The sequence below is a fragment of the Cryptomeria japonica genome, chromosome 5 (assembly GCF_030272615.1).
Source record: "Cryptomeria japonica chromosome 5, Sugi_1.0, whole genome shotgun sequence".
NCBI lineage: Eukaryota > Viridiplantae > Streptophyta > Pinopsida > Cupressales > Cupressaceae > Cryptomeria > Cryptomeria japonica.
Window position 1 is genome coordinate 804,965,725 of NC_081409.1, and position 22,203 is coordinate 804,987,927.

General features: G+C 36.8%; 1 pseudogene; it reads right to left on the reverse strand.

The window, feature by feature from the left end:
• Positions 1–1,755: 1,755 nt before the first annotated feature.
• Positions 1,756–22,203, reverse strand: part of LOC131042624 (phosphomevalonate kinase, peroxisomal-like) — a 64,919-nt pseudogene continuing 44,471 nt past the window's right edge.

Sequence of the window (22,203 nt, forward strand, 5' to 3'; positions counted from 1 at the left end):
TTTATTCTATTTTCTCAATTAATTAATTCATCAAAAGCCCTAATTATGTCCTATTTCAACCTTCAAGGCCTGATTTCGCATACCTAAACACCTTGAATCGCCACATCCTTCTGGAATTGACTTTAGAATCATGATACTTTGCTTCCCTAAAAATTTGGGAAAAAGTTGGTTGGACCGGAATGATGCCTCTTGGTCCCTACTTTTTCTCCCTAAATTTCAGGGGCATGTTTTGGTGATATTTTTATGTTTAAATCCAAAGGATTGTGAAATTATATTGATTCTAGGTCGGTCTGTGATCAAAAACAAAGATAGGGTTTCATACATATAGCCTTTTCTTTCCTCATTTGAAGGGTCCATCTAGCAATCTTGAAGGAGCCTCTTATGAAGTGAAAGTGCAGGTTCATGTGAAGTCTTCATCAACAAATCAAGCATCTATCAAGTCTACATCAACCCTTTTCATCATCAATTGGAGCTTTGAAGACATTGAATAATAATAGGAGATCACCAGCTATTGATTTGCTTGTACCACTCCCTTAGAGTTTGGTATGGTTTCATGTTATTTTCATGTCTTTATACGAGCTTCATGACATTCATTTTTGGATTTACATCCATTCTTTAGATCCATTATTGCATTTGTGATTTGAACCATTTACATTCATTTAAGGTTTACTCTCAAGCGTAGGGTAGAACTCTAGATTTACTTTCTTGTTCATTTTAGGATCTTGCACACACATTTTCAGTACTAGTGGCTATTTGTGGAGGTGGAAATCACCACAACAAGGGGTTTGACTAAGACAACCCCATATAGCCACGTATACACCATTTTTCAAGTTCTGGGTGCAGGTACAAGAATCTAACGGACGCACGATCTTCGGAATCGACGGAACACACCAGTGTTGACTTAGTATTAGAAGAAGATCTCAGTTTTCTGAGACTAGGGCATGACGCCTTGGTTCTCTGTGTTTTGTAACTTTTTGTGGTAGTTCAGCAGTGCAGACTCTCAAACATCAATTTCAAGAAGCACATCTCTCTGCAGTATCAGAGACCAGAGCGTGGCATCCTGGTCCTACACAGTTAGCCTCAAATTTCAGTAACAGGTGCACCTTTGAGTTCCTTTTCCTACTCTATACTCAATCTCTCAGTTTTAGATCTGCAATTTTTTGTGCTTTTAGTTTATATCTACATCTTTGCTCATCCCCTAACATAGTTGATCACTGCATTGCATTTGGCACATCTCTTCATAACAGCAAAGGAATAGAAACCCTAAAGATATTTCTTGACTCTCTCTCTCTTGCGAGAAGTAGTCAAAGTGAATCATCTCCTTAGGCTCTTTCGTATTCCAATGTGTGCATGAGACTGGGATTAGGTCTTAGTTTACTTGATTCCATTTTCATCCTACATAGGAACAACAATGCTTATTTGCTGAAAACAAAATTTCTAGATATCGGAAGCTAAAAGATCATTTAGTATTCTTTAGTCATAATAAGAAGAATATGAGAGATGTAGACAGGTCATAATTCAAACTACTTTCTCAAGTCTAGAAAGCTTCAAAAATAGCAACAAAAATTAATATAAAACTCGCTTACCATCACCAGTTTGGGGATAAGAATGGTGTTGCATGGATTCTCTTAACACAGTGATATTGTGATTTTTCCAAAGGAACAAAGCTTCTTTATGGCCAATGCATTTCTAATTCACATTTCAAAAGAAATGATGAAATGGACATGAAAAACATATTTGAATTATTAATCAATACAGCTTAACCTCCTTTAATGTAGAAAAACGCTTTATGGTGAATTTCCACAGGGCAATCGCATCCATGGTTCACCGACAAAACCATGACATTGATTGTTCAGATCTGGTTTTGAACTTTCACCACCGAAATATCAAATTTCTAACAATGTACCAAATTCACGTGGATAAAATTACTAGATTTTGTTGAGCATATGATGTTGACAATTAAAGAAGCATGATGCTATAGGCCCATTATCAAAATTTACTTCCAGCTTCCAAGAATCTCCAAATGGAAATAGCTATGCAGGGAAGACTCAAAACAACCTTTAGCCACCACTATCATCATCAGTTCATACCCAATATAGAGGAATCTGTCTCCCTTAGCTTAATTTATTTGTTACTTTCAACCAATACAGAAAGATCTGGCCAGATAAGAAGAGAACTAAAATTTTCTCATCTATGGGCTAATACCCAAATGGTGACATGAATGTGACCCAAGCATAAGTCACAAAACAAGAAAGTTGAATTTAGTGACTAATGTCATGTGTTGGTATATTCATTCACTTCAGATTTATCGAATGAATCCTATTAGCAATTTCTCTCTCTAGGATCACCTTCCTCCAAAGTAAAACCCCTTGGATCTCCTATTACTGGGAGTGGAAGCACACAATTTGTTTTCCAGTCATGTGCAACATGATCTCTGGAAATGCTTCCGAATGTAATTGCAAATATTGCATCAAAACCTCCAGCACCAAGAACTCCAGCCAAAAGCACACCTTCCATACTCATCATACTATCTAGCATATGAGTCTGAGATTCAGGTTCAATCTGCAAAGAAAATTCAAACAAAACAGGAACATTACAATGAATAATTTTATAGATTATGTGGATGGAAGTTAGCAATAACTACCATCAAACAAGCTTTATACATAATCATGATAAATATGCTTTGGAAATCTCCAGTCTTATGAGTTATCCTATTACTTTGTGAGAAGGAAATATAGGTTGTCTATACAAGAGATCGAAAAGATAATAAAAAGGCACGGATTGTTACAAAAGTGACTTTATCTTTGCAGTAAATGAAACAGCAAAGAGGTATTTACTGGAACTCCAGCAGCTTCTCCAATCTGTCTCAAAAGATTTCTAACCTCCAGCATAGCTTTTTGTGCTCCCAACAAAGCTTCAACAGTTGCGTGATGACTAAAATCATCCTTGTGATGATCCATCCACTACATAGTACACATTATTAGCAAAGCTGAAGACTTGTATTTACATAAAGCACATATTTTTACAATAGCTGAAGACTTTCTTAATGTAATAGAATAACTACCTTTGTAAAACATGAACAATTTTTACAGAAAAAAAGAAAAAGAAACTAACACATAATTAATAAGATTGCACCAAGATAACTTTCTTAAAATTCAAAGCTATTTCCATTTCGTCTTTGGCTACTAAAATATTTTTAAAAAGCCAAGACATTACATGTGTTATGATATCTATTTCAAAAATCACTGTTATGGCATAAAATCTATATTTGTTGATTTCAATATGTTTGCCTAAGCGTATCATAGTTAGGCTTCTCCAGGTTTTGCATATAGAACTTTCTAACCAGTACAAGTGTATTGAAAAATAACACACACATCTTTACACAACACCCATCAGCCCCCTAATAAACTAGTGATGTCTGCCATATTTACTAATTTGAAGTCTATCAGATTAGGCTAGTTATGAATTTTTCATCTTGAAGTGGTTACCATTAACCCTATATGGTGAGAATTGTGATTGGACACCATGAGCAACTGAATTCCAGGGTAAGCTATGTCAATATATGTATGAATGTTGTGTGCGCAGAGGCTTATTCACTTTGTTTTGATATATGAGAATGATTTTTATGATTTCTCAGAGTGGTTTGGTTGGCATGGAGCATGTCCTTAATAGCTTGTTTGTATCACAAACAATATAAACCTTGTAAATTGCATAGCCTCTATATATCCTTCATATGGTTTTGGTACTAGAAGCATATATTTAGGAGGAGAGGTTAAGCCTCAGCTCACATGGAAAATGATAATTGCATACCACAAAGAAGCACACTTAAGTTCATTCCTATAAGCAAAATTCCTAGCTAAAGCACTGTCCTTGAATATATATTTGTGCAACACAATCCCAGCCATCTTAGTACATAAGAAACATAACAAAATAATATGTAATATTTTAGCAGACATTGGCAACAACAATTCTTTTACCTCTATAGGACTTGGGATGGATAAACTCCATCTTTTGGAGTATGAACCATAGAAAGAAAATAACTATGTCATGTTCACCAGTGACCAACGTAGATCAATAAGAATCATAAGTACATCCAATTACAATTGAAAATCACTAGCATAGAAGCTGAAAGTCGAGCTATTCACTATAAAAACATGAAAGTCAATGGACAAATTCTTTCATTCAAATGGTGGGGATCCGTGAAAGTGACATCGGCCCTGGCCTATGATGAGATCCCTGGATATACTATCCCACTTTTGATTTGAGATAGGCAATGGTTGACTCAAACCTACTAGAAAAACATGTTCTTCTTTGTTTTGCTAGTTAACCAAGAATTCTCTTATGTGTTTGAGGTCATCTTTCTTGAAGCAATTCAATGAGAACCTTTCCCTAATTTTTTTGTAGGTCTTGTAAAATCCCAGGTGATCTATTAGTGGTGTATCATGAAAAGCCCTTAAAAAATTTTCCTTTGTGCAAGATTTAGGAATTAGGAAGATTTTGTTTTAATGAAGAACAAGACCATCTCCTACTACAAATCCATCTTCCCTCACATTCTGACCAAGAGATTAGTAGAAAATTAATTTTTGACATATTTTGTCATTATAATGATCATCTAATTGGAAAAACAGTAGAAATAGGGAATAAAGTAAGCCTTCTAGAAAGAGCATCAACAACTACATTCTTTTTTCCTCTAATGTACTCTATGTCAAAATCATAAACTTGGAGTTGACTAACCCAATTTTGTTGCCCGTAATTCAAGTCACATTGTGTAGAGTCCCCATTTTAAGAAAAATTGATTTGTGAATGATTAGACTAGTTTTTCTCTGAGCACATGATTATATTGAGAGGTGGGGGAAGGAGGGGGGCAGGGGTGAAGAGGGGGCGGGGTGAATTAGTATAATACAATCTTTTACTTTTTCAACTTAACAATCATAATAACACCAATTGCACAATATGGATAACACAGGAACACATGATTGACATGAAAACCCTTACTAGAGAAAACCAAATTAAGTTTTAAAAAACATATTTAGTCACTTTATAAAACCACATTATTTTTGGCCCAAGCTAAGTCACTTTATAAAAAATGAATTATTAAGTTTAATCACATAATTAGTTAGATACAAGTTATAAAAAATGAATTATTAAGTTTAATCACATAATTAGTTAGATACAAGTTGTCCAAAAATATTAACCTAGACAACTTATAATTAAATTATTTTACTGTCCTATAGAGTTAAAATATTGTTTTGTGATGTTTCTTATGTACTAAGATGGCTGGGATTGGGTTACACAAATAGATATTCAAGAACAGTGGTTTAGCTAGGAATTTTGCTTCTAAGAATGGACTTCAAGTGTGCTTCTCTATGGTCTGCAATTATCGTTTTCCATGTGAACTGAGGCTTAACCTCTCCTCCTAAATATATGCTTCTAGTACCAAAAACATATGAAGGATATATAGAAGTTATGCAGTTTACAAGGTTTATATTGTCTGTGATACAAACAAGTAAGGACATGCTCTATGCCAACCACACCACTCTGAGAAATTATCAAAATCATTCTCATTATCAAAACAAAGTGAATAAGCCTCTGCGCACACAACATTCATACATATATTGATATAGCCTTACCCTTGAATTCAGTTGCCAATCACAATTCTCACCATATAGAGTTAATGGTAATCACTTCAAGATGAAAAATTCATAACTAGCCTAATCTGATAGACTTCAAACTAGTAAATATGGTAGACATCACTAGTTTATTAGGGGGCTGATGAGTGTTGTGTAAAGATGTGTGTGTGTTGTTTTTCAATATACTTGTACCGGTTAGAAAGTTCTATATGCGAAACCTGGTGAAGCCTAACTATGATACGCTTAGGCAAGCATATTGAAATCAACAAATATGGATTTTCTATCATAACAGTGATTTTGAAATAGGTATCGTAGCACATGTTATGTCTTGCCTTTTGATTTAAAAATTTCTAGTAGACAAAGACGAAATGGAGATAGCTTTGAACTTTAAGAAAGTTATCTTGGTGCAATCTTATTAATCATGTGTTAGTTTCTTCTTTTTTTCTGTAGAAATTGTTCATGTTTTACAAAGGTAGTTATTCTATTACATTAAAATTGTCTCTATCTACATTATTATCAAATACCTATCCTTGATCTCATGGAGGATGGGCTTCATGTTATGAGTTATTTTGTGTCATGTCCCCCTTTTATGGCCAAGTCGAATAATTTAATTAAAAGTTGTCTAGGTTAATATCAGTGTTCCACGGAAACGTGTTTCCCCCTCCCAGGCTTAAGTCCCCCGTCCCCAAAACCTGTCCTCGAAACTTTTTCCCTTTGTCCCCCCGTCTCCCCATCCCCAACGGCTGTGGAACACTGGTTAATATCTATTTGTGTAACCCAATCCCAGCCATCTTTTACCTCTATAGGACTTGGGATGGATAAACTCCATCTTTTGGAGTATAAACCTGTTGTGACCATTTCACACATCGCCCCATCGCAAATGGGGACCCTCTCTTTTCGCTTGTTTTCGTTCGTTTTTGCTTTCATTTTTAGGATTTTGTTAGTCTGTCGGTTGTCTGGATTTAGGGTCAAGCCTTAGGGTTTTTATTTTTGTCTTTTCAGGCCAAAATCCAGTCGTTTTTGAGATCTTTTGAGCTTCCTTTTCTAGGATGCAAATTTTGAATGCAATGAATTCGCCAGAATGGTCTAATTTTCAATTGGAATGTTGATGCAGAGCTTAAATTTGTCTAAGTGTTGAGAGCCAAATGTGAATTTTTGTCCGATTGAATATTTTGACCAAATTTTGACCTTTTTGATTTTTGATCCTGGGCATTGGAAATGATTTGTTTTTGCCTTGTGAAGTGTTAAAATGTGTAAAATCATGTTATTTTGGCCTGTAGGAGCAAAATCGCTCCTGTCCCTCAGTGAAGGACGGGAGCTCGTTTTCAAATATCTCATTATTCCTGCAGGGTCCAGACAAGTTTCGAGTTGGAAGTGATGGAGAACAACGAGATCTTTCCATTGAATATAAATTGAAGATTTTCATGAGCACAGAAATGCCTCCAGGAGGAAAATCGCTCCTGTCCCTCAGTGAAGGACCGGAGCTACAAATCAAATTTTGCCTTGTCCTTGCGAGATTTCGACGACTCGATGATTTGAAGACGTCCAAAGGGAGATGCTTTACCAAATGAATATAATTTGAGATGCAAAAATGGAGGAGAATGGTCCACAATGCAAAGTTCGCTCCTGTCCCTCAGGAAGGGACCAGGGCGAAGTATCTTATAGCTCCCGTCCCTCTCCCAGGGACCAGAGCGATGTCCTTCATTAGGCAAAATCCAGGCAAAAACCAAGGCAAGTTTACGTTCAAAAGCAAGAGAAAGCATGAGATGAACTAATTGAATACAAATTGAAGATTTTAAAACGTCCACAGGGGTCCCAAAAGGCCTAGTTCGCTCCTGTCCCTCAGGAAGGGACCAGAGCGATTTTTGGTATAAATGATTTTCTGGCTAAGTTACAAGCAATGTTAAGGCATGGACGAATGGAGTGGAGTATGACGAGTCCGTTGAATATAAATTTAGAACCTGACAAAGTGAAATAAGAGCCACAAAAGGAGGATCGCTCCTGTCCCTCTCCAAGGGACCAGGGCGATATAGTGAATATATTGCTTTTCACTCAAGTTTGAAGCCGATCCAAGTCAAGACAAGGTGGCAAAGGACATTTCAAGGCGTCTTCATCAAGCACAGGCACTCGAAGGTCGTTATAATGGAGAGATTTGCACTCTAAGACCTAGATCGCTCCTGTCCCTCAGGAAGGGACCAGGGCGATTTGCTTTGGACTCTTTATTTTGCTTCAAGTTCAAACTAAGTTAAGACTTCACAAGGTTATACAAGGTCCAAGGCATCGTTTGAAGATCACATGCAAGTGTTTTGAACGTCCAAACATTGTCAAACATGCTAAAGGACTCACATCGCTCCTGTCCTTTGGACAAGGACCAAGGCGATCCCATCAAAAACACTCATGTTCCTTCAAAACGAGGCAAGGCGAGGATGGGCAAGGTGAAGGACGGCGTTTGGAAGACATCACAACAAGGATCGAAGTTAGAAGTTGCCAAGGTCAAGGAGAAATCATGGATCGCTCCTGTCCCTCTCCAAGGGACAAGGGCGATGATCCCTTTAAACGTCCAAACACGTCATGAAAACAAATGGAACAAGCTTAGAAGGAACGAGCAAGGATGTTATTCACTCTACAATGAAAGATCAAAGGTCGAAGATGCATAGTGAGCGTGAAAATATGGAGATCGCTCCTGTCCCTCTCCAAGGGACCAGGGCGATAAACATCCAAAAGGCACCCATGAACGCATGCAAGATGATCTAATTCGGAGGACCCATTAAAATGATCGATATTGAACGTGGAGATGAAGGAGTTGAACGTAAAAAATGCAAAAATCACGACCAAATCATGGATCGCTCATGTCCCTCTCCAAGGGACCAGGGCGATGAGGTACGTCCCTTTCATCTTCATAATTTTTGGCGCCAAATAGACAATTCGAATTTCCTTAAATGCTAAAATCGATAAAAAATTGAAAATCCTATTTAATTTGGCATTTAATACGGCGTTGAACATTTATTAATTATTTTGCCTTTATTAGAATCGAAATATGCAAATTAAAAAACGTAAGGCATTTAATAATTAATTAATTAATTAATAAAAATCGCATGGAGCGCTCATTTAAGGGAGGTCGGCCTTGTTATTTCGTTTAAAATCATTAAAAAATTGTTTTATATCCTCAAGTCGGCCTAAGGGGTGAATGCAATGCAAGCGCTATATATGGAGGGTGAGAACTATTATTGTCATATCATTATTTTTATCCTTCATGCGAATTAAGGAGAAGCGAAGATAGTGCGAAGTATTTCATGTGTGGTGCGAATTTAATCCAAAGGTGGCGCTAGTCTATCAAAGGGTGGTGCGATATTTGAAGACTTCATTGGAGCGAATTTGCCAAGGATCGAAGACCACGTCAAAGGGGCGAGACTTGGAAGATTTGTTTGGGCGAACTTGAAGGTCCATTTGAGCGAATTGTCAGAGGTGCAATTGAGGATCGCGTTTAATCCAAGGGTGGCGAAGTGGATTTTCTTGAGGAGATAACATTGAAGACTATTTATACATCAATTTTGCCTAGGCAAATTTTGTCTTTTTGCATTCTAGAGTTAGCTCTCTATTGAGGTATGGCGATTTGAATTTATTGTTTTATTCATTCATCGTCATATTTTAAATTTTGAAATTTTGAATTTTGAATTTCATTGCTCAATCGTTGTTTTTTAGGAAATGATAACTCTAGAGACTTATCATGACGTTTCCTAAAAAAATTCTCTCTCTAATCAACGTTATTCATTGCAAAATTTAGTCCTTATATTGAAATGTTGTGTAGGTATGGCGACCCCGAAGGCGGGAGCATCCACCAGCCGCTCAGCTCTCATGAAAGAAGATCAGAAGACCGAAGAGGTGGAGACCAAGATCGTGTCGAAGTGGAGCAACATTGGAGATACAAACTTGGGGAACTTTAGCACGAAGAAGTTTCGAGAGGTCCCCTACATTGGCAAGCCATCACCTGTCGCCCGGAGAATAATAGAGAGTGGCATCATCAAGGCGGCCGGTTTTTCTCCAGCTATTCAGTGCCACGAATTGATGATCGAGTGTGCCCGTCACTACAATCCACAGTCCAGGACAATTGTGTCCAATGAGGGAAACACTTTGGCGTACCTTTCAGAGGAAGCTATAAGTGAAGCTTTCCATCTTCCAGAGCACAGGGACATGATATATAAGAGCATTGAAGGAGCCAGATCAGTGTACGATGATGATCCAGATGCTTGCCTAAGCATAATCAACAAGAACTGGCTACTCAAGAGTCGTCCCCGTCTAAGCAAGGTACCGAACACACCGCACCGGATTGATTTCCAGGAGGAGTACAGAGATTTGATTACTATGCTCAACCGAGTTACAGGAGCACCTCATGCCTTCTATTTTGAGAAGTGGATGTTTTACTTCATCCAAGTGATTGTTCAAGGAAAGGGTACGATACATTGGGCTAGGATGATTAGCCATTGCTTGGACGTACAGTTGAGGAGACTCAGGGCTACTAAGTCCTTCCACATGAGTTCATACGTCATCTATGCTTTGATCAGGAGTGTTGAGTACGCAGGACTACCTCACAGAGGAATGATTGGAAGAGGACCCGGTGAGGTCAGAGCTTGTGAATCCTATGCCTACTTGCATCATCCGCCAAGGAAAAACTACAAGTTAGTTAATGATACTTTCACGATGAACATCACAAGGAAGTTGCAAGGAGGGATTCACAACAGATTATCTCAGGATGCCCAGGAATTCATCAAGAGGTACGATGCTTGGTTCATTCAGTTTCCCAAGTTCACTTACATTAGAGTGCATGGATGTCCTTTACCTCCATACATGTTGCCGAGGTATCCGACAGACAGAATTGTGTTACTTGAGGTAACAAGGCAGTTGGCAGCGTATGTGAAGGCATTCAGACACAGACATCAGAATGGAGTTCAGGTACCTATTATTTTGGGTAATTCAGTTGAGGTATGTCCTAATGTCTTAGCCATGGATGACGTAGAGAAGGAGTTAGCCTTGTATTCTTTTTCATCTTTTGCTTGGAGAAATAGTTTTGATCCACATGGACATTTAGAGGAGACGGTCGGTAGAAGATTTAAACATGAGCACCAAATTGAAGATTTTATGATGAACCTCCTAGATGATCTTGAAGTGAAACGAAAGATACATTCTAGATTGCCTTTGGATTTCATCAGGAAATGCAGGATTTACAGAGTGGCCGACCAAGCTCAAGACAATGGCAGGCACATCCAGTCTTCCTATGATAGAGAAAGCAAAACAATAAGGTTGGATTGGAATGAGCCCGAGGCCGTGGATTTAGATGATTTGATGGCACCAGTTTTGTCTTGTACTCGCAGATGGGTAGACGTTCAGCATCAGAAGTTGAGAGAACAAGGCATAGCTATGTCTTTTACTTTGGAAGAGAAACCAGCCGAAGGTGGAGCAAGCGTGAGTGAAGGCAATCCTAATCCTAGGAATTCAGGTGAAGGTAACCTTTGATGTGCCAGTGAGGGCAATCTCCATTCGAGAGGTTCGAAGAGAAAGGAAAGATCAGAAAAGAAAGAGCCTTCCAAGAAAAAGCAAGGTGCCAACAAAGATCAAACACCAGGTACTTCTTCCAGACCAGAGGATAGAACAATTCGAGTGGAAGAGTCCATGGAGTCGATGGTACAGAATGACAGGCAGGAGGAAGGACAGGCACAACATGTTTCATCAGATGGATCTCTCCAAGACTATGATTTAGAAGAAGATAATGAAATAACATCTCCTCCCAGACAAGAAGAAATAGTACATAAAGAAATTCAAGTTCAAGAGACAAGATCGAATATCCTAGATTGGTTGAAGGAAAGATTGACTAAGGTGATCGTAGTTGAGGACGAGGACAGTGCAATTGATTTAGAGAGCCTTGTTGGACGTTCACATGTGATAACAGAGAAGAAGAAGGCTACAAAGATGTCCAAGATGATTCGAGATGAGACTGGATCTAGGAAATTGCAGATAGCTACACCAGCAGCAGATAAATATGAGGGTGAGATCCTAGCAGAGGATTATGATATACAGACTTTTGAGTTAGGACCATCCACAGCAGAGCAGACTTTAGATGATGCCACCGACACATTTGAGGCATTGAAGGACAAGCTTAGAGAAGAAGTGGAAAAGAATAGAAAGCTTGAGAGAGAGGTCGGTGCATGGAGGACATATTTCAGTCACATCAACGAGCCTTTGGGACGTCAGGATCCAGTTAGATCACCAGTGCAGGCATTGCCCCTTCAATCGATCAATGAAGCAGAAAGATTCAGGAACCTGGTCCAGCGTACATGTAGTTGGATGGATAGATCTCATACAGTGGCCATAGAGTTTGTTACAAGGATGACGAAGATTATTCATCAAGCTATCCAAGTTCTTGAGATTATCCACAGATTGATGGCAACAGTAGCTGCATTTGCCCATACCAAGGACGTTGTCATCCCTGTCTTGAAAGTAATAAGACATACATCCAGAAGAATTTTAGCGCAGGAGAGGATCTTGGAAGGTGATTCTCACAGTTTGTTCCAGTGGTCAACCTTACTCCATATAAAGAGTGTTCTCTTCGAGGACATCAGTGTTAGATGTAGTCAAGTTGAGGAGGTGATCAATCCGATCCAGGACAGAGTATTTGAGGTACTTCGTACCATTCTTGGCAGAAGGATCGAGGTCGAGACAGATGTGGATATGCAGGAATTTGAGGATAGAATCAAGATCATCTTTTGCAAGGACGCAGATGTTACAGATGAGCAGTATGATCAGATGTATGCCACCATGCTCCTGATTGATAGAACGAAGGAACTTGAATCTACTTGGGACGCAGCTCTTCTAGCTGCATTCGATCAGGTCATCCACTTAGAAGAGAGTATCAAGAATCTTCCCGAGATTCCAATCACAGAAATCGAAGGAATCGTGACGAAATTCATTGCATATGCTAAGAAAGAGAATTGGAAAGGGAATAAGATTCTAGATGAAAGGTTGTTACAGATGACATGACATCTTATTTCTCATTGGTTGATACCTCCTAGGTTTTTGTGCCGAATTTAATATTTGGCTATGCATTTAATATTGTTCAGTAAAAAGGAGGTCATTTGTAACAAACCCTAATTAGGGTTTAGGTGTCATGATCTTGTCCGTTGATTTACTTTCAATCTGGACCTTTCATTGTAACTGGGGATGCTATATATACCCCCATTTTTCATTTCATTGAAAAATAGTAATAGTTGATGTAATAGAGAAGAGAGATTAAAGCTAGAAGCAATTTTATTTTGTAGCAAGATTGAGTCTTGAAGAGAGAACTTCAAGCAATTGTTGTACATGATGACTTGGAAATCAATAAAATATTGAAGTTATGGTGTTTTGTTGCAAATTTCTTGAGTTATCTTCATGGTTGTTTGATACACTTGAATCGTGCTCAATCGAGGTAGTTTGTTAATTTGAAAGACTAAGTGTGAGATTTGATATTTGGTAGGATTCGCAATCCAAACCACTAGCTTCTTGCTGATTGTAGGAACGCCTTGCGTGGTCGACTGGAGAACACTTTGAGTCCTTAATCTTCAATTATCATTGTGTCTTGGATATGTACCTTCGTAGTAGTGTCCTTGGTCTTTGATGCATTGAACATCATTATATTACCTTAGAAGATCGCACTAATTTCAATTGAGTTGTTATCTTATGGCAAAATTGAAGTTGGTTGAGTCTTGCCAAATCTCGTCCATGCTAAGTCATTCATAGGGTTAGGCTAGATTAGACCTCTTAAACCCTATCCTTTTGCTTTTTTTGAAAGTTCCTTTAGTTTAGTAAAATCTTCGAGCTTTAGAATGCGTAAGACCCCTTGGAGGAAACAGCAAATCACATCATACCACTGGAGCTTGTCCACACGTAGAGACCCTACATCAAAGAACCTTGGAGTCTACCTAACTGATCCTTTACGCGAATCTTCAGCAGTTAGAGACTATTTTCTCAAGAGAGGATAAGATGCCTTTAGGTATTTTATTCTGTGTATGATTGTGTATAAAATACACGTCAACAAAACCATCGAGTGTTCACGAGTGACCAATGCAGATCAATAAGAATCATAAGTACATCCGGTTACAATAGAAAATCACTAGGATAGAAGCTGAAATGTGAGCAATTAAGACAAATCACTAAAAAAAAATGAAAGTCAATGGGCAAATTCTTTCATTCAAACAGTGGGGATCCGTGAAAGTGATATCTCCACCAGCCTATGATGAAATCCTTGGATATACTATCCCACTTTTGATTTGAGATACGCAACGGTTGAAGCAAACCTACTAGAAAAACATGTTCTTCTTTGTTTTGATAGTTAATCAAGCATTCTCTGATGTGTTTGAGGACATCTTTCTTCGAGAAATTCAATGAGAACCTTTCCATAATTTTTTGTAGGTCCTGTAAAATCCTAGGTGACCTATTAGCGGTGCATCATTAAAAGCCCTTAAAATTTTCTCCTTTGTTCAAGATTTAGGAGCTAGGAAGATTTTGTTTTCATGAAGAACAAGACTATCTCCTACTACAAGTGCATCTTCCCTCACATTCGACCAAGAGATTAGTAGAAAATTCATTTTTAACATGTTTTGTCATAATAAGGATCATCTAATTGGAAAAAACATTAGAAAAAGAGAATAAAGTAAGCCTTCCAGAAAGAGCATCAACAACTACATTTTTTTCCCTCTCGTGTACTCTATGTCAAAATCATAAACTTGGAGTTGACTAACCCATTTTTGTTGCCTGTTATTCAAGTCACATTGTGTAATGTCCCCATTTTAAGCAAAACTGATTTGTGAACAATTAGCCTAGCTTTTTTATGAGCACATGGTTATACTAAGAGGGAGAGGAAGGGTGGGGGGGCGTTGAGGGGGTGGGGATGAATCAGCATAATACAATCTTTTATTTTTTCAACTTAACAATCATAAGAACACCAATTGCACAATATTGATAACACAAGAACACATAATTTACGTGGAAACCCTTACAAGAGAAAACCAAGTTAAGTTTAAAAAAATATATTGAGTCACTTTATAAAACCACATTATTTTTGGCCTGTCACTTTAAAAAAGTAAAATTATTAAGTTTAATCACATGATTAATTAAATACAGGTTGTCCAAAAATAAAACCTAGACAGCTTTTAATTAAATTATTCGACTTGGCCATAAAAGGGGGACATGACAGAAAATAACTCATAAGATGAAGCCCATCTTCCATGAGATCAAGGACAGGTGTTCGATAATACCGTGGATAGAGATTATTTTAAATTAGTCTGGCTCCATAATAACAAAGCTAAATATTTTATTAAAAACTAGTCATCAGCTCTACAAGAAACTTTTATGTCATCACCCTTAAAGTATCAAGGATATTGTTGGCTGTTAATGCAAACTTGATCTGTACCATTAGTAACTCAGAAGTTTTGTTGGTTGTTTCTTGATACAAAAATGTTCTAAACATTTAATTGGTAGATTGTGAGGTTCCTTCCATTCAACCACTACCAAAGATCATAGAATTCATGAAATGACATTCTTGTTGATAATAAATACAAATAACTAACATCCAAGTTTTAGATATTTATGCCTATAATCATCTTTTACTCAAAAACATTGTTGTAACTTGTACACATTATGAAATTTTCCATAGTCATTTTTCTAGTCAAACATAAGCTATTTTCATCTAATGAATCATTGTGAAATCCTCGTCTCCCACATTCTTCAATATCAAACTTTTTATATCTATTCAATGTTCTTGCATGGTTAATAGAAGAAAATTTCAAAAGCATCTAATAAGACAAAGATCAAAGCTTGCATGCAAGAGGAAAGTTGAAATTGTCTGAAGCATGGAAAGTGGTGTAACAACACTAGCAAAGGCTCTTGTGTACAATTTGCCTGAATTTTCAAAAGTGGCAAACATGAATCAATAGAGACATTTGTGTACAATTTGCTTAAAATTTCAAAGTGGCAAAAGCACATGAAACACACACTTTTGGCAAACTGCAAAAAAAAAAAAAAAGTGGCAAAGGAGGTCAAAAGGTGTGCTTTTGTTCTAAAACATGGAAAATGCATAAGTGGAAGGTGGAAAAGTAGCATAGCAAGGTAAAAAATGCATTTATTTGTCTTTTAAAGTTGGAAAGTGGCATATGACCATCAAAGTTTCAATTTTGGTATGAATTTCAAAAATAAAGTGACAAAATGACATAAGAGCAAGGACACCACTATTGCAAGTAGAACAAAAAAACTTTCATTAAATAAAAATGATGATCTAGATCCATGAGATATAAAAAGTGCTTTTTTAGATAATTTGTATTAAAAATTGCTACGACTTTTTAGCCAAACCCAAAGCATAGATTGTTTTAAATGGTTAAACACCATATTTTAAGATGTCAAATGACGTGCCTAGGTATAGAAATCATTTCACAAAACTAGATTCATCAAACTACTAAGAAAGTGGCTATTGCACCTAGCTCACCTGTCAAGGTTTATGTGTAGCTATTTTTAGATAGCCTTTTAGAAGTTTTATTATGAGACGATATATTTAGATGAAATCTATTTGAAGAATTTATTGTTTTAGATGCTTTATTTCCAAACAATTTTGTATTAGAGCTTGCTTTGCATGCAAGCATTCTACTTTCAGTATATAACTTCAATAATTTATTTTGTATTTTATCTTGAATAAATTGCATTGCATGATCATGCAAATCTTTGTAAAAACTTATAAATGTTTTGTATGCACTTAGAAAGAAAGCTAATAATTTTATGCCTACTTATTGATAAAATTGTCGTTCAAGGTAAGATATGTTATTTTATAAAGTGAATCTCTGAGTTGAATAGAATTTAATAATTATTGCAAGCTTTGCATTGCAATCTTATTCAAGTATTTGTAGCTTTGAATGCAAATCTCTAATATTGAACCTATAGTCCATTGTGTTTCTAATTCAAATCCTATGTGTACTCAATTCTTTTTGCTTTCTACCTTAAACCAAAAAGAGTGTTTGCATTTTTGTCATTAATGTCAAGTGAATTAAATCTGAAGATTGGCATAACAAAACACAGACAAATCAAATGAATACTGAATATTCTATCTACATGATCGTTTGGTCTTGATCTGGTCTGTATTGGTCTGTATTGAATAAAATCCAATTTGAGTTTGATCCAGGATGATCTGCAAAGTTGATAAAATCAGTTGTAAATGATCAGATCTTATTCTGCAAACAAAAATGAAATATAAAATAGTCTTACAGATTGTCTCAAAGAAATATGAAAAGTGTTCTTTGCTTGTTTCGATCTGGTTTTAATCTGCAGAATAAAGTGTGAAAACATGTCACAGATCGCTGCTATGTTGGTCACTTGAATTGGCTATTGTAGTCAGTTACAAATATACAATAACCTTGTGCCCATACCTAAGAATCAAATAAGCAATTCATTTCCACGGTTTAGACTACATCTCTAGGGTTTTAGTTATAAGTTATAACTTAGTTCTCTGTTCTAATTTGAAGAAAGATTTACCTTTACGTGTTCTATTTTTCAATGCTCCAAATAGGAGAAAATAAAACAATAAGTATCACATCAAAAATAGAGTTACCCTAATATCAAATGCATTTTAAAATTTCATTCAATGTGGAGTACCCTTACAAATCAAATACTTGAGTTTGATAGCTAAAGTTATGGGTCTTTCCTCTGACGACATGAAATACTATAGAGATAGGAATTACACAAAGACTGCAGTGCAAATTTTTTTGAAATCTGAGAAAGAAAGGGAAGTTGGTGAAGAAGACTGCTAGCTACTATGACATCGGTGTTCTCAAGGACATTTGGGCCCAACTCCTTAAGGTACTAATGGATTACTTTACTCTTGATGGGTGTTTTACCAGGGTTTATGGCCACCATTTTCTTCTGTTAAATCATTTCTGCCATAATGTTAGGGTCTCTTTTCCTTTCTTCTTGATGTCCTTGCTTTGGGCTAGCTTCAGAGCTCATAGGAAGAACCCGGCCAAGCACCCAATGCTTCATGAAGGGTTGCTTGTGTTCATTGATAATCATTTATGTGCCCTTCCTGCCCATTCTTCTTATATTCCCACTTCTTTGGATGACAATACTAGTGTAGGGGAATCCGAGGATGAGGAATCCATATCGGATTCGGAGGATGAAACTTTCTCTCCTCCTTAAAAGGCTAAAACTAAGAATATTTCTAAAGCCAAACCTATTATGGGTAAGGGTAAGAAGGGTTTGAAGCAGGTTGTTGTCTCCTCCTCTTCTACCTTTGCTGGTAATGAAGATTCTGCTTCTAGTGCCCATAGGGGGAATTATGAGGATAATGCGGGCAATAAGAGAGTCCGCCCGAAGCCTAGGAGTTAGAATTATGAGATACCCCCTTCGCCTCCTCATCAGGAGACTTATAAAACTACTGGGGTTGCAGTTTAGAAGGCCCTCCATGCCAAGAGTGCTGATATTAATGACAAAAGGGACAATTATGTGGACATCCTGGGTATGGCTAGAGACAATGCCATTGATACTTTCAATCTTTTCAAATGGCTTTTCCATGAAATCAAAGAGGTTAAACTCAACCAGAGGGCTTTGAGCAGTAAGTTGGAAGCTATGCCTATCTCTACTAGTCAGGATAGACAGAAAGGTGACGGTCAGTGGACTAAGGATGAGAAGAAATCTGTTGTGGATTGTATCAATAGAGTTGTTGCTGGTATTGATCAAACGAAGAAGGGTTTTGAAGATACATTCAGCCATGTTGAGGATAATTACAAGAAAATTCAAGCCACCCTCATTACCATTATGTCCAACAACCACAGAATTGTCAAGCAGACGACTGATGCTATGAATATCATGGTGAATAACCTTGACAGTGTTCAACAGGACAAAATACTAATCAATTTGGATGATGACACAGACAAGAGTTAGGGGGATTTTGGCGCTTGTAAGTGGACTAGGGGAAATTTGAAAAAGAAAGCTACCATCCAAAATGTGGACTACAAGGAGTTGAGGTCTGTTGCTGAAAATATGAGTCTCCTAGAGGCTGAGGTAGCTGAAACCCTTAAGAACCTTATGTAGGTTATGTCCTTTGTTTCTCTGGTGTTGTCTCTTTTTTATTGTTGGTCAGTGGATCGTTGCTGGTTTTTTGTTGCTCATCTGGTTTTTGTTGGTTCTTTGGCTGCCATATGTATTGTTCTTTCTTCCGCAACTTGTTTGTTTTGGATTTTGTTTTGATGTTTTGATTCTAATCCTTTTAGAATCTTCTTTGTAAAGGGTTTTTGGGCCCCTTCAAAACCTATTTTTACCTTTATCCAAAACAAATTTAATCACCAATAGTAGATTGATATATTTATTGTCCCTAAGTGCAATAGTAAATGTTTTAAATATCAATATAAAATGTTATATGCACAGTGGATATACCACAATGCAATCAACTTAGAAAAGGATTAAAACCTTAAACCTTTGTCACATCTAACCTTGGGTATATTGTGAAATTTTATATGCTCCTATTTTATCAACAAGGTTGACAATAATTAAAACTCTATCAAGGACTTACACATAATCCCCTTCACCTCACATGAAACAACCAAAACCCACTACAAATGTCTTTAATGTTTCCTTTGAAAGATTTAGATTTCTTATATGCCTTTACTCATCCTATTTTATTGCATAACTCCTTTGAAAACTAGGTGACTCAGAAAAGAAGTTGTAGCGGCCTCAGACTTGTTGTCTCCACCCAGCAAATTGTCTTAACAAGGAAATCTGACTTGGGCACCTCCAAAGTGCAGAAATAACCATCCAAACCCTAAGAGATTTGGCCTATGAATACCACGCCTTGAAGAGAGTTGTACAGCTTGATTAGGGGTAGAAAATTGTTGATAATGATCTCACAAACCCTTGAAAACTATAAGAACAACTGCCTTCTTTGCTTTCAAGAGAAAAAACTTGCAAACCCAAACTGTTAAAAGTAGAGATGATCCCTCCAACACTGCAAAATGATGCCCAAATGGTGCAACCAGGCATGGAAGCAGCTCACTCAGAAATCACAACAAAAAACTCCTCAAAATTGAATTTTCTTGATGCTCAAATGAAACCCTTGAGTTGAGATTTCCACAACACCTTGGAGAGATATTTCACTCTCACAGATGCACATCTTCGTGAAAGGTTTCATCTTCACAAAGTGCTGCTATAAACTCTAAGGCTTGGCCAAAATCCTTGGGAGGAAGAGAAATAATAATCAACATAGCCTAAAATGAACTCCAAATCTCTTTTAAATAGCACTTTCATTCCCTATGCCCTAATTAGGGTTTCCTCCCTTTCCAACACCACTTTAGGGTTTCCCACTTAAGTTGTCTTTAATTTATCCTTTTAATATAACTTTATCTCACCAAATAGGAGGCATCCATGTTATAAAGTCACTTTAAAAATATATCTAAGTTTAATAACTTAACAAATTTTGCAATATTACAAAATAATGCCTGAATGTCCTCCAATCAACTCTGAACATGTTGTTTGAACCTCAAGACGAACAACCCAACATGGGTCCTTTAATCATCCTTGTTAGTCTATGAGAACCCAGTGATAGACTAACCCTAATAACTAAAGTTGGCTAGGAAGGGGACATTACAACAAATTAAAACACCAACAAAAAGAAAACATGGAACCTAGATACCAATCACTTATCACATCATCAAATATTCTTTCTGATTCACTAGATAGGTCAACAAGATATGTCATGGAACTTTTACATTAATATTTTGATGGCTTGACTACTTAGTCTAAGCCATTCAACTTCTTAGAGAGTGAATTTTTTTGTAGGTAAAACTAAAATGGTTGAAGTTTTGTACCCAACAAATTATACTATTCCAACATGTCTTCTTACGTTTAACCAACTTCAAGCATTTTTGAACTCAGCCTATGTAACCATTACTAACAAAATCATACAAAAAACTCTTCTAGAAAGTCTCACTTAGATTAAGGAAATGTTAGCGACAATGCACGCAAGTTTTGACGGTATTTGGTAGGAAGAAAATTTGTAAAGCACTAATCAAAGAATCCACACAATTGAGATCTAACAATAGGGAACACAAAATGCACACACAATTTTATGTGGAAACCCTTGGTGGAGAAACCCATAGAAAAATATTTCTTTCATAGAGAACTTCTTACAATTTTGTAGGCACCGACCCACATGAGACACCAATCCCCTCCACTGAGCACCAACTCAACAAGAGGCTTTGATCTCTTTGAGTAAGAGGCTCCAACCTCCTAAACTTGCCAAGTAGAAGACACCAACCTTCAAGAAACAAAAAAGATCATAATATTTGGATCTACTCTAGATCCCTTCAAGGCCTTCAAAATCCGCCCACAATTTGCCCTGAACTTCTTCTCCACTCAGATATGAAATATGATCTTCAATATAAGCTCACAAATCTGATTTTTGCTCTTATTTTTGCACTTGATTGGAAAGATATTCAATGAATGAATGCCTAAATGAGTCTCAACATACCTCTCTTTATACCTTCCAATAGGCACCTCTTCACCAAACAATACAACTCATCAATTTAGGTTGGCCAGTAGGTATAATATTTAATTTGCATTTAAAAACTCCACCAAAAGAGGCACCAAAAACAAAGGAGGGTTGGCCCTAACAGCACTTGAATACATATTTTTATTTAAATTCATTTACCCTTCAATTTTGGGCACTCAAACACCCTAGGTCAGCCACCGTAACAAGTTTTTTTCATTTATTAGTTTTCTCCTCAATTTTGGTGCTCAAACACCCTAGGTCGCCAGCGAAACAAGTTATTTTTATTTATTAATTTTCTTGCCTAATGGTGGGCACTTGAACTAGAAGGTCGGCCCTAGCATATATATATATATATATATATATATATATATATATATATATATATATATATATTATTGCTTTGCACAATAAAGGGAGGTCGACCCAATACTCTATTAAAAAACCACAAATTGTCCTTTTAAATCTGCCCTGCTGTCCTTTGACACCAATGACAATATAATCCAACAATATCAACCTATGACCCTATAGAACTGAAATCTGCAATTGGGGCTGCCATTGCTTCTACTATTCTCTTTTTATTTGCCTTCCTTTGTTCATAATATGCTGCAAGGAGCGCTTTCACCTCCCTCTCATATTTGTGCCTATCCTACAATCATTAAATTTCATGACATGAAATCTCTTCGAGGCACTTTGTGGAATAGTTCATGAGGCTTGTCTCGACTTCCACAATTCAAAGGCATGGCTAACAATGCATTTCTATCCATAAAATATGTCAACACCACATTTAGAATGTCTTTATGAAAGCAGTTTGTTTGATCATGAAGAATGAAATATTGTCATGGATTTTTACCTTCATTTAACAAGTGAAAAAATCGCACATTTTAACTTGGTCATCACCATCATCCTCCTGCATTAAAAAACATATGAAAAAATAAAATTCTAATCACGTTTCAGTTTTTTGAGGGTCATGCAATGTCGTGATTTTTAGGGTGTAAACTACCCAAGCGTTTTGTAAAAAAG